The 11531-nt window shown below is 36.4% G+C and overlaps 1 pseudogene; it reads right to left on the bottom strand.

The window, feature by feature from the left end:
- Positions 1-822: 822 nt before the first annotated feature.
- On the bottom strand, positions 823-9608 carry LOC145099134 (cytosolic sulfotransferase 5-like; annotated as a pseudogene).
- Between the last annotated feature and the right edge of the window lie 1923 nt (positions 9609-11531).

The raw sequence follows: 11531 nt of genomic DNA, 5'->3' as shown, positions 1-11531 counted from the left end.
TGAGGCTTTGATGCACAAAACTTATGCTACCAGGCTTATATAGGACTAAAGCAACCAATCAAGCCCTATATCAAGTTCTTATTCTAAGTATCTATTCTAATAAGATTGAAAAATTATTCAAAATTACATATTTGAGCCGATCAGTAGCAAAGAGTAAGAAATTAAACCCTAACGCAATCGATATAAGAGGAATGACGATTGAAAAAGGAAACAAACGTAGAAATTAAACCCTAACGTAAATATTGTGCCATTGAACCAAACCTAACCTAATATATGACTAAAGAAAATAAAATCAAGAGGTTTACCTGAATCAAAAGATAAGGAAGAATAGGCTGCGAGAATCGGAAGCTGCAATGGTCCATGGTGTCGTCATCTGTTTGAACGGAGATGGTGAGATTAGGTTAAGCTGCAACTCGAGAGTCAAACTTACACAAACTTCGTGTTCAATTGGAGTGATAAAGCAGATTTGGGAAGGAAGGAGACTTACACAAACTTCGTGAAACTGGACATGGATTTGTCAATTTCAGCGAGAGATCTTCAATTAAAAAAACATAGCGTGTGTATGCTCCCTCGGCGTTCTCTCGCTAAATACATACCATATGGCAACAAGTCGACGATTTTTTTTCCCTCATTGAACCCTCGCCAAATGCCTTCGTTTTCCACCGATTACCGAGGAATAATGGTGCGTCGATAAAGACTTGTAAGATCCGTAACTTATCCCTCGCTAAACCCTCTCTAATATGCTATATGTTGAATAAATAAAATACTTGTTTAAACCATCGCAGATCTCTTGTAATTCCATCTCTATAAGCCAAAATTTTGCTACAGAATAGATCCCTCTCTAAATCCGTAGCTGAAAGTCAACTTTCTAGTAGTGGAATCAATCCACTCTCTCATCTCCTCTGTCAAATAATTTTTCCAATCTCCTACCTTTCCTTTTCTGAAAAAATCCCGATTCTGCACCGCCACCTGCGCCGTAAACTTCTGAGCACCGCCGCCTTCATTATTCACCTCAATATTACTCAAATTCTCAAAGCTACAAAGCTTCATAATCTCTGCCACCACCCCTCCCTTCTCCTCCTCCGCTGAAAAAGGCATTCCCATGAACGCCGCCAACTTCTTCAGCTCCACCGACGGTTCTTTCTTCATGTCCTCATACTTCAAGAACAAGATCTTCTCAGGTGATTCCTGGCTAGCTTTCCAGTATCCCAACACATGGTCCCAAAATGGTCCGTACTCAGAGACCCCATTGCAGAAAAGCTCGTAAGCTTATTGAACGAAAGGGGTGGTAGTTCTTTCGATCTAAGTTTGCTCATGAAGTGCCACTTGGAAATGAGTGCATCTTTTGGATCCCTACACACGTATACAAACTTGCATGTCGAAGAGGGTGATGACAGTGAGGTCGGTAACAAGCTATGAGCAAAGTGTGTGGCGAACATTCGAGGAGAAGGGAGATGCTCAAACTTAGTTATCGGATAATCAAGAAAAATGTATGTGTCAAGGAAAGGGAAAGCACTCTGGGGCCCGTTGCGACGAAGGGGATGATCAGAAAAACTGTAACGGTGGGGGTTGGCAGTGGCGAACATGAGAGCCTTCAGCCAGTGTTGGAACTTTGCTCTATAAAATTACAATATGGGACATATCCCACATTGGTGGAAGAGGAAATCTTTTCCCACCTTATAAGGCTTGTCCCACTCATTTATTCAAATAGACCATGTAATGGGTTAAGCAAATTGGGTTTGGGTTGTGCTCTTGGACTAGTCTAATTGGGCTAGTAGTAGGCTTGGATTATTAAATATTAATGGTCAAAGATTGGGCCTTGGGCCTTGGGGCATATGGGCTCTTCTTGACTAAATAATATTTTTTAATATATAATCTGAAATTAATTAGTCCTTAATTAATCTTTTTATTAATTCAGTGAAAAATAAATTTTGTTAAATAAAGGATTAACTGCAGATAGTTTTTGGCAGTTAATTTCGGTTGGTGGTTTACAACCACCATTAGCAGCCTATAAATGAAAGGATCTAGACAGAATTTGAGGGCTAATAAACACACAAACTTTCTCTCAAAAAATCGTCTATCTTTCCAAAGGGGTCATGGTGAATTTCGACAGATTCAAGATCTGTTCTTGAATTGGATTGTTGTATCCTCAAGACAGACGCATCCTAGGGAAATTTCTGTCTTAGGACACTGCTAAAGCAGGCCTCAATCTCTACAATTTTGTGGTTATATTTATGTGTAATCATCAAACAAGTATGTTTTCTATAAATTTGATTCTTGTATATTGAATATATCTGAATTTAGTTTGTGTTATTTCATTACTTTGTTGATTGTGTACTTCTGTAATAACATTCTAAGACAGAAATCAAAGAGTGAAGAATGGATCAAAATTCCATCATCAAAACACATGTGGAAAAGCCTGAGAAATTCAAAGGCTCAGATTTCTGAAGATGGCAACAGAAGATGTTGTTCTATCTAACAACTCTTCATGTTTCCAATGTTCTCACTGATGACTCCCCCTCTCCTCTTGTTGGTATAACCACTGCAGAAGGAACAACACCACCCAGTGAAGCCCAATTGGCAGAACATCAAAGGGCAGTGGAAACTTGGAACATAAATGAATATAATTGCAGAAATTATATTATGAATGCCCTGGATGATTCTCTCTATGATATCTACTCTACCATGACTACTGCAAGAGAGATATGGGAATCACTGGAAAAGAAATACAAAACAGAAGTGGCATGTTCCAAGAAATTCGTGATTGGAAAATTCATGAATTTCAAGATGGTGGATACCAAATCTGTCCTCAAACAAGTGGAGGAAATTCAAGTCATTGCACATGATCTTGAAGTTGAAGGTATGGGTATAAACTCTAACTTTCTTGTTGGTTCAACCATTGAAAAACTTCCTCCTTCTTGGAAGAATTTCAAACTATATCTTAAACACTTAACTGATGACATGAGTTTTGAGCAACTTGTGTTGAGAATTCGTGTGGAAGAAGATAACAGATTGAATGAGAAGGCAGATGCAAATTCCTTGGAACCAAGTGCAAACTTTGTTGGAGAAACAAGCACTTCAAGGAAAAAGCACAACAACAAGAAAGGGAAGCAAGGGTCCAAAAACTCTTCCAAAGATGGCAAAAATCATGGCCCTAACAAGAAGAATTTCAAGAAGAATTCTAGTCCATGTTATGTTTGTGGCAAAATGGGACACAAGGCCAAAGATTGCAGATTTAGGAGGGATCAAGGAGGAAACAATGGAGGAAATAATGGAGGGAAAAATGGAGGGAACAATGGAAACAATGGTGACAATTCTAGTGGAGGAAATTATGGTCAAGCCAACATGGTTGAATCACTAAATCAATTTGTTGCTGTGATTCAAACCAACATGATTAGCAATTGTGTGGATTGGTGGATTGATACTGGAGCCACAAGGCACATTTGCAACTCCCGAACCATGTTTTCTACATACCAGAAAGTCTCAGATTCTGAACCAATGTTTATGGGGAATAGCTCTACTGCAAAAGTTGAAGGAAAGGGAAAAGTGAAGCTACAACTGACTTCTGAAAAAGAACTTATTTTAAGTGATGTTTTGCATGTTCCTGAAATTACTAAGAATTTGATTTCTGGTCCTATTCTTAGGAACAAAGGTTTCAAACTTGTATTTGAGTCTGATAAGTTTGTTCTCACCGAGGGTGGGGTGTATGTTGGAAAGGGATACCTTAGTGAGGGTCTCTTCAAAGTCAGTGTCTTACCTTTGTACTATGGTGTTGAAACACCAAACAATGATGTAACCAATGTTAATGTTAATGCAATAATGGGCACTACTAGCCCCTCTTCTATGTATATGCATGATCCTTCAATTTTGTGGCATTCTCGTTTGGGACATGTCAATTTTCATTCTATTCAAAGAATGGCAAAACTTGGCATGTTACCAAAATGTTCATTAGATAAAAATTTAAAATGTGAGGTTTGTGTAGAATCAAAATTTTCACAACATCATCATAAATCAGTTGAAAAATCTAATGAAATACTTGGCTTAATCCACTCTGATTTATGTCATTTTAGAGCAACACCTACAAGAGGAGGAAAGAATTATTATATATCCTTTATTGATGATTGTAGCAAGTATTGTTATATTTATTTGTTAAATACCAAAGATGAAGCCTTGAATTATTTTAAGAATTACAAGGCTGAAGTTGAAAATCAACTTGACAAAAAGATCAAAATTCTAAGGTCTGATCGAGGAGGAGAATATGAATCCAAAGACTTTGCTGAATTTTGTTCTTTAAATGGTATTATACATCAAACAAATGCTCCATATACTCCCCAATAAAATGGAGTGGCAGAAAGAAAAAATAGAACATTGAAAAACATGATTAATTCAATGTTAAGTACTTCTGGAGCACCATATAATATGTGGGGAGAAGCATGTCTTGCAGCAAATTCAATACTTAATAGAATTCCTCATAAAAAGAGTGATAAATCACCCTATCATCTGTGGAAAGGGAGGTTACCCTCTTCTAAAAGGATGAAAGTGTGGGGTTGCCTTGCTAAGGTACAATTACCTCTTCCTAAGAGGACTAAACTTGGACCAGAAACCATAGATTGCATCTATCTTGGCCCTGCCATGAATAGTGCAGCCTACAGGTTTCTTGTGTTTAAATCACATGTTGATGACATCCATAGCCAAACCATCATGGAATCAGCAGAGGTTGAATTCTTTGAAAATATTTTTCCTTTTAAGAATAAAGACAAAGAGGTTACCTGTTCTAGGAAAAGACCTCTGGATGATGGACTAAATGATACCATTTCAGACAAAAGTTTATAATCAAATGAAGAGAGCTCTTCTAAGGTTCAAGAAGAGAACTTAGAACCTAGAAGAAGCAAACGGGGCAAAATAGCCAAAGATTTTGGACCTGATTACATGACCTATGTAGTGAATAAGGAACCATGAACATACAAGGATGCTATGGATTCGTCTGAAGCTCCCTTTTGGAAAGTGGCAATCAAAAGTGAGATTGATTCCATTGTGCAGAATAACACTTGGAAATTGGTAGATTTGCCATCTGGGCAAAAACCAATTGGGCACAAATGGATATTGAAGAAGAAGTTTACACCTGATGGTACCATTGAGAAGTACAAAGCTCGTTTAGTGGCTAAAGGGTATCGTCAAAAACAGGGTCAAGACTTCTTTGACACTTATTCACCTGTTACAAGAATTACATCAATTCGCACATTAGTAGCAATTGCAGCCATTCACAATTTGGAAATACACCAAATGGATGTGAAAACTGCCTTCTTGTATGGTGAACTAGATGAAGATATATATATATATATATATATATATATATATATATATATATATATATATACATATATATATATGAACCAACCTGAAGGGTTTGTGGTTAAGGGTCAAGAAAACAAAGTTTGTAAGTTAGTTAGATCACTTTATGGACTAAAATAGGCTCCAAAGCAATGGCATGAGAAGCTTGACAACACATTACTCTCTAATGGATTTAGAATTAATGAATGTGATAAATGTGTTTATGTCAAACAATACAAGAATGCTTGTGTCATCATATGCTTGTATGTGGATGATATGCTTATAATGGGTACTAATTTGGATGTGATCAATCAAACCAAGAAAATGCTACACTCCTCCTTTTCCATGAAGAACTTGGGAGTAGTAGATGTGATCCTTGGTGTAAGAGTTCAAAGAAGATCCGATGGTTATACTCTAACTCAGTCCCATTATATTGAAAGTGTACTTAAGAAGTTTGGACACTATGATGACAAGCCGGTAGTCACCCCTTTTGATCCTTCAAGTCATCTTAAGAAGAATAAAGGTGATAGTGTAGCTCAGTTAGAATATACTCAAGTTCTTGGTAGCTTAATGTATATCACGAATTGTACTAGACTGGACTTGGCTTATAGTGTAAGTAGATTGAGTCGTTACTCCCATAATCCTGGAAAAGATCATTGGTATGCATTAGTAAGAGTGCTTAGATATTTAAAGCATACAATGAATTATGGACTGCATTACACGAAATATCCTCCTGTTCTTGAAGGGTATTGTGATGCATATTGGATTTCCAATACTTCAGAGGAAAAATCCACAAGTGGATATGTGTTCACTCTTGGTGGAGCTGCTATCTCTTGGAAATCATCTAAGCAAACTGTGAATACTCGTTCTACAATGGAAGCAGAGTTCATTGCTTTAGACAAAGCTGCTGAAGAAGTTGAATGGCTTAAAAGATTCCTAGAGGGTATTCCTCTGTGGCCTCAACCTATTACTGCCATTGCCATACGTTGTGATAGTATGACTGCTCTAACTAGAGCACAAAGTCATATATATAATGGCAAGTCGAGACACATTAGGCGCAGACATATTACAATAAGAGACTTGCTGAAGAATGGAATCATTTCCATTAGTTACATAAAGTCAAAGGAAAATATAGCTGATCCCTTGACAAAAGGCCTTAGTAGAGAGCAAGTTCTCTTCACATCGAGGGGAATGGGCTTAAAGCCAACACAATGAGTCACCACCTGGCAGAAACCTAACCTAGCAACATTAAAGATCCCATGGTCTAGGTTCAATAGGACAACTAGTTGGGGAAGACTCAAAGAACCACCAACACCAAGGTATGCTCACTCCTATGATATCTATTTTGTGTTTTTCCGTTGATGATATAGGGATTAATTTTTTATTCTTAATAATGCTGATAGCTTCTATAGTGGAATAGTACGGATTGTTCCAGATTAGCATTACCTATGTGAGATGGATGTGAGGTCGCATCTTTGGGAGCTGACATGGCTAAGCTCTCTAAAATTCTCATGAAGAAAGGATTGTTCACGACCGAAAAGAACACAATGGTAAGAAATGAACCATGCTTAGATATGATATGTGTGATACTTCTTGTTTTTGATTCTACTATAAGAAGTGGTTAGTTCAAGACTCTAGTTCACTACCCACAAAGTAGATCCAAGTAGTACTCACTATGAAAGGTTCAAGTTTTCCAACACCTATTCAGATGCAGGTCATATCTTACTTCCCTTATTTTAATATCAAAGTTCACTTATTTTCTATTCAAATGTGGGGTATTCGTGGAGTTTGAATAGAAAATGTGGGGTATTGTTGGAACTTTGCTCTATAAAATTACAATATGGGACTTATCCCACATTGGTGGAAGAGGAAACCTTTTCCCACCTTATAAGGCTTGTCCCACTCATTTATTCAAATGGACCAAGTAATGGGTTAAGCAAATTGGGATTGGGTTGTGGTGTTGGACTAGTCTAATTGGGCTAGTAGTAGGCTTGGATTATTAAATATTAATGGTCAAAGATAGGGCCTTGGGCCTTGGGGCTCTTCTTGACTAAATAATATTTTCTAATATATAATCCGAAATTAATTAGTCCTTAATTAATCTTTTTATTAATTCAGTGAAAAATAAATTATGTTAAATAAAGGATTAACTGCAGACAGTTTTTGGCAGTTAATTTCGGTTGGTGGTTAAGGATCTAGACAGAATTTGAGGGCTAATAAACACACAAACTTTCTCTCAAAAAATCGTCTATCTTTCCAAAGGGATCATGGTGAATTTCGACAGATTCAAGATCTGTTCTTGAATTGGATTGTTGTATCCTCAAGACAGACCCATCGCAGGGAAATTTATGTCTTAGGACACTGCTAAAGCAGGCCTCAATCTCTACAATTTTGTGGTTATATTTATGTGTAATCATCACACAAGTATGTTTTCTGTAAATTTGATTCTTGTATATTGAATATATCTGAATTTAGTTTGTTTTATTTCATTACTTTGTTGATTGTGTACTTCTGTAATAACAGCCAGGTGGTTCCACACTTCATGAAAGTTGCAAGGAAGATGTCGGTGGATTAGGCATGGAAGTAGTTGTTGATCATTAATAAGCCTTTGATAACTTTGGGCTGTAATTGGTTTTTAATTTTTTTTTAAATAAAATCTATTAAAATCACACACTACCATTTTTTAATTTTCTTCATTAATATATACATACAAAGACTATGTGACAATAAAAAAACCTACATGCAATGTATTAGGAGCAATATAAATATAAATATAACAATAAAATACATATATACAATCATTATTAATCTTAGGTTTTCTGTTTTAAGTAACAAATATTTGCAAGTGATGTCCAATCTTATAGTTGGGTTGATGCATTTAGCTTTATACTTATGTAAGGTGTAAGGTTGGGAGTTCGATTTCCTTAAACTACGTTTTTTGGTATCATGTGTAGGGAAGTTTTTCCTGAAAATCCCTATGGGGTTGAGTTTGCCCTGTAAAAAAGCTCGAACCTAAGGTAAACATTGAAAACATTATAACAAATATTTATTGTATGTAGTTTATAAAACGTTGATATTTGATATCTTGGTAGGTGGTATACTTGGCCTCCTATTAGTTAGATATTTCGATCTATAATATTTAATGGGCAAATATAATCATAATAAAGTAGTGATTACCAAAAACATAACGAGTTGGTTTATCATTTACGGCAAGACATTATGTTTTCTTACCTTATTAATTAAATTTAGTCCGATTTTATCTCAGGTTTGTAGTGGGTTGCTCATGTTGGTGGTGGATCCTTGTTGTCCATTGTTGGTGGTTTAGATTTGCTTTTATCCCCCTCGTGTTTGTTGGTTCTTGGAGCTCGCTTAAGTATTGCTATTTTATTGCATTTTGGATGCTGGTGCTCGGATTCTAGTCTTGAAGACCCTTTTGTTTCAAGGGTAATTTCGGTTTTGTGGTGTTGTTTAGAAAATTTTCTGCAGCTGCTCCTGCTTGGGTGCTCTATTTTTTGTTTCTGTGGGCTTTTGTCCCCAAGGGTATTTTTAGATTTCGTTGGTGTTATGGAGTCCTTTTAACTCTTCAAGCATCTGCTAGTCGGTTTAATTTGGATGTCTTTCTTAACCACACCACTAAAAAAGTGTCACCAACTCAACGTCATTTCAGTTTCACTATAAATTCACTATCAAACCATTAGCCTTGGAAATGGTTACAACTCCACAATTTTTATCTTTTTATTTTTTTTATATTTTCTTTTGTCATTAAATTAAATAAAAAACATAAATAAATATTTTACATTAATTGAAAATACATTGCGTTAATTAAAAACACACAAATATAAATCCTAAATCACTTTAAAAAACACAAAAAATTAAAACATAAATTACTAAAAAAACATAAAACATACCAAATAAAACTAAAATATTAAAACACTAGAACCTAATTTCCATATTTTTCATGAACTGTTGGATTTTTAGAAACGTCGCTAGATATTTCTGGGTCGAAATCCCGCTGCAGTTTTGTGTTTATGATTTGAAGATCGGTAAGTGTTATTTTTCAGCAACGAGCATCCTCTATTGATTCAAAAAAAAATTTCTAGAAAACTTAGAGCTTTGTCTATTTTTTCCACAAATACGTCTTTGCTAATCGTTTTTCCGCTTGAAGACCCAACCTTTCTCGATTTGTCCCTTCTCGGTGGTCGACAAAGTTGGACTTCCGATGGACCCTCCCCCTCAATGTTGTCGAAGTCATCATTGAAGTCGAGGCCAAAACCCATATCGGACTAGGAAGTTTTTGGTCTTTTGTTGGATCCAGTAGTAGATCTTGATTGCGTCTCACCCGGATAAATGACCCATTTTGGAACTTTACGACAAACTTCTCATGATTTTTGGTTGCCGAATGGTTTACCATTATTGGTAATTTTGTATTGGTAACATGCGGTCGATAAAATATTAAAATCGTTGCTACCACTTTTGTGCATATTTTTAAGATTGTCCAATATGTCATTAAATTTTGTGCAAATCGCTTGTAGGTCACTTCATTTTGCATTGAACGAATCATATGTCTACTCCGTTTTCCTTCCTAATAGCGCATGAAAGTGGTCTAGAACATGATTCCAAAAACTTTGACCCTATTGCGCATTTCCATTGTCAATGTCTTGCGATATGAAAATCCAAGCTTTCGCTAAAGTTTCCTCCTCGTCTTCGGTCTATTGTGTAGTTCTCTTTTTTTTGTTCTTTTCCCTTTTTGTCTTCTTCGAGTTGGTTGTTGTGTTTCTTGGACCCGTTCCTCGTTGTCGTTGTCGAGGTTTATAGGTTGGAATTGAGATAATGGGACTTGAGATGGTTATGAAGGTTGTGCGTGAAATTGTTAATGTTGAAATTGTTGAGAAGGTTGTTGCTGAAAGGCTTTGGAATTGGGGTTTATTGAATTGTTGTGGCCGTTATTGTTGGTAGTAGTTTGGGTAGTATGAAAGATTGGTAAAATAGAGGTTGTTGTTGGATTAGGGATGATATCAATTACATGTAAAAATTTGCATATAGATCATTTGGAGTGTTTGGAATATTTGAAGTGGGTGGGGTATTTTGATTTGGATCCATTTGATCAAGAAAAAATAAGAAAATATAAAGAAGTTGTGGGTTTTTCTAGTGCGAAATGTTTAGAAAATAGGTAGTATTTATAGTTGTAGTTTGTGTGATTTTAAAACTAAAAATTAAAAAAAAAAATGGGTCCACCGTACACAACAAACAGTCAAAAAGTGGACCGTTGCTGCTACATTCACTTCTGATTCGTCATCTTTACCCGTGTTCGCATCCCCATCACAGCCAAGCCACCGAACATTGAGGCGGTGTTCACACGTGACTTGGCTTGACATATAGGAAACTCACGTTGTTTTAGGGTTGCTCTAGTTTTTTTAGTACTTATATTTGTAATTTTGTTCTTGGGGTTTTGTTGTTGTTTGTTGAAACATCCCAAAAATACGGTCCAAAATTTTCGTTTTGATTATTTATAAAAACCATAAATACCATTTTTCATTCCAAAAAAACATAAATAATATATCTCAAATCATCATAATAAAATATTGTATCAAAATCATGTGCGAAATATTAGAGTCTAAACATCCCTGGCTAAAAGTTGTGGTGTGTGCCATGCAGTCATCCCGAGCTTTTCCGCTTGCTAGCAGAAGTACTTGAAACAAAAACTGAAAACTGTAAGCATGAAACTTATTGAGTCTCCCCAAACTACCACATACCATACATTGAATCACATAATAACATACATTGGGCCTTGTCTGCTACATCTGGCCCCACCCGGCATCGGACCGGAGACCGGCATCGGGCCCCGCCCGACATCAGACCTAAGTCTGGTATACATATATTAATCAACAAGCATATAACATAGACATATAACATAAAAATATATGCATTCCTCGGGCTTTCCCCGACATCGGACCGAAGCATGGTACACATAGACATATCATATAAGCTAAACATTCCTCGGGCTTGCTTCAGCATCAGACCGAAGTCTGGAACACATAAGAAAACACATGCCAAAATCACGAAGACATCAAGCATACAAACATTCCTCGGGCATGCCGCGGGATCGGATCGAAGTCCGGAAGCATATAACTACATTGGGCTAACCCCGATATTTATAACATACATAAACAGGCCAGCCTTGGTGCCTTAGACCCATTCCT

Source organism: Lactuca serriola, chromosome 4 (assembly GCF_051521515.1).
Source record: "Lactuca serriola cultivar US96UC23 chromosome 4, Lser_US96UC23_V15, whole genome shotgun sequence".
Classification (NCBI taxonomy): domain Eukaryota; kingdom Viridiplantae; phylum Streptophyta; class Magnoliopsida; order Asterales; family Asteraceae; genus Lactuca; species Lactuca serriola.
This window is presented reverse-complemented; position numbering and strand designations above follow the sequence as displayed.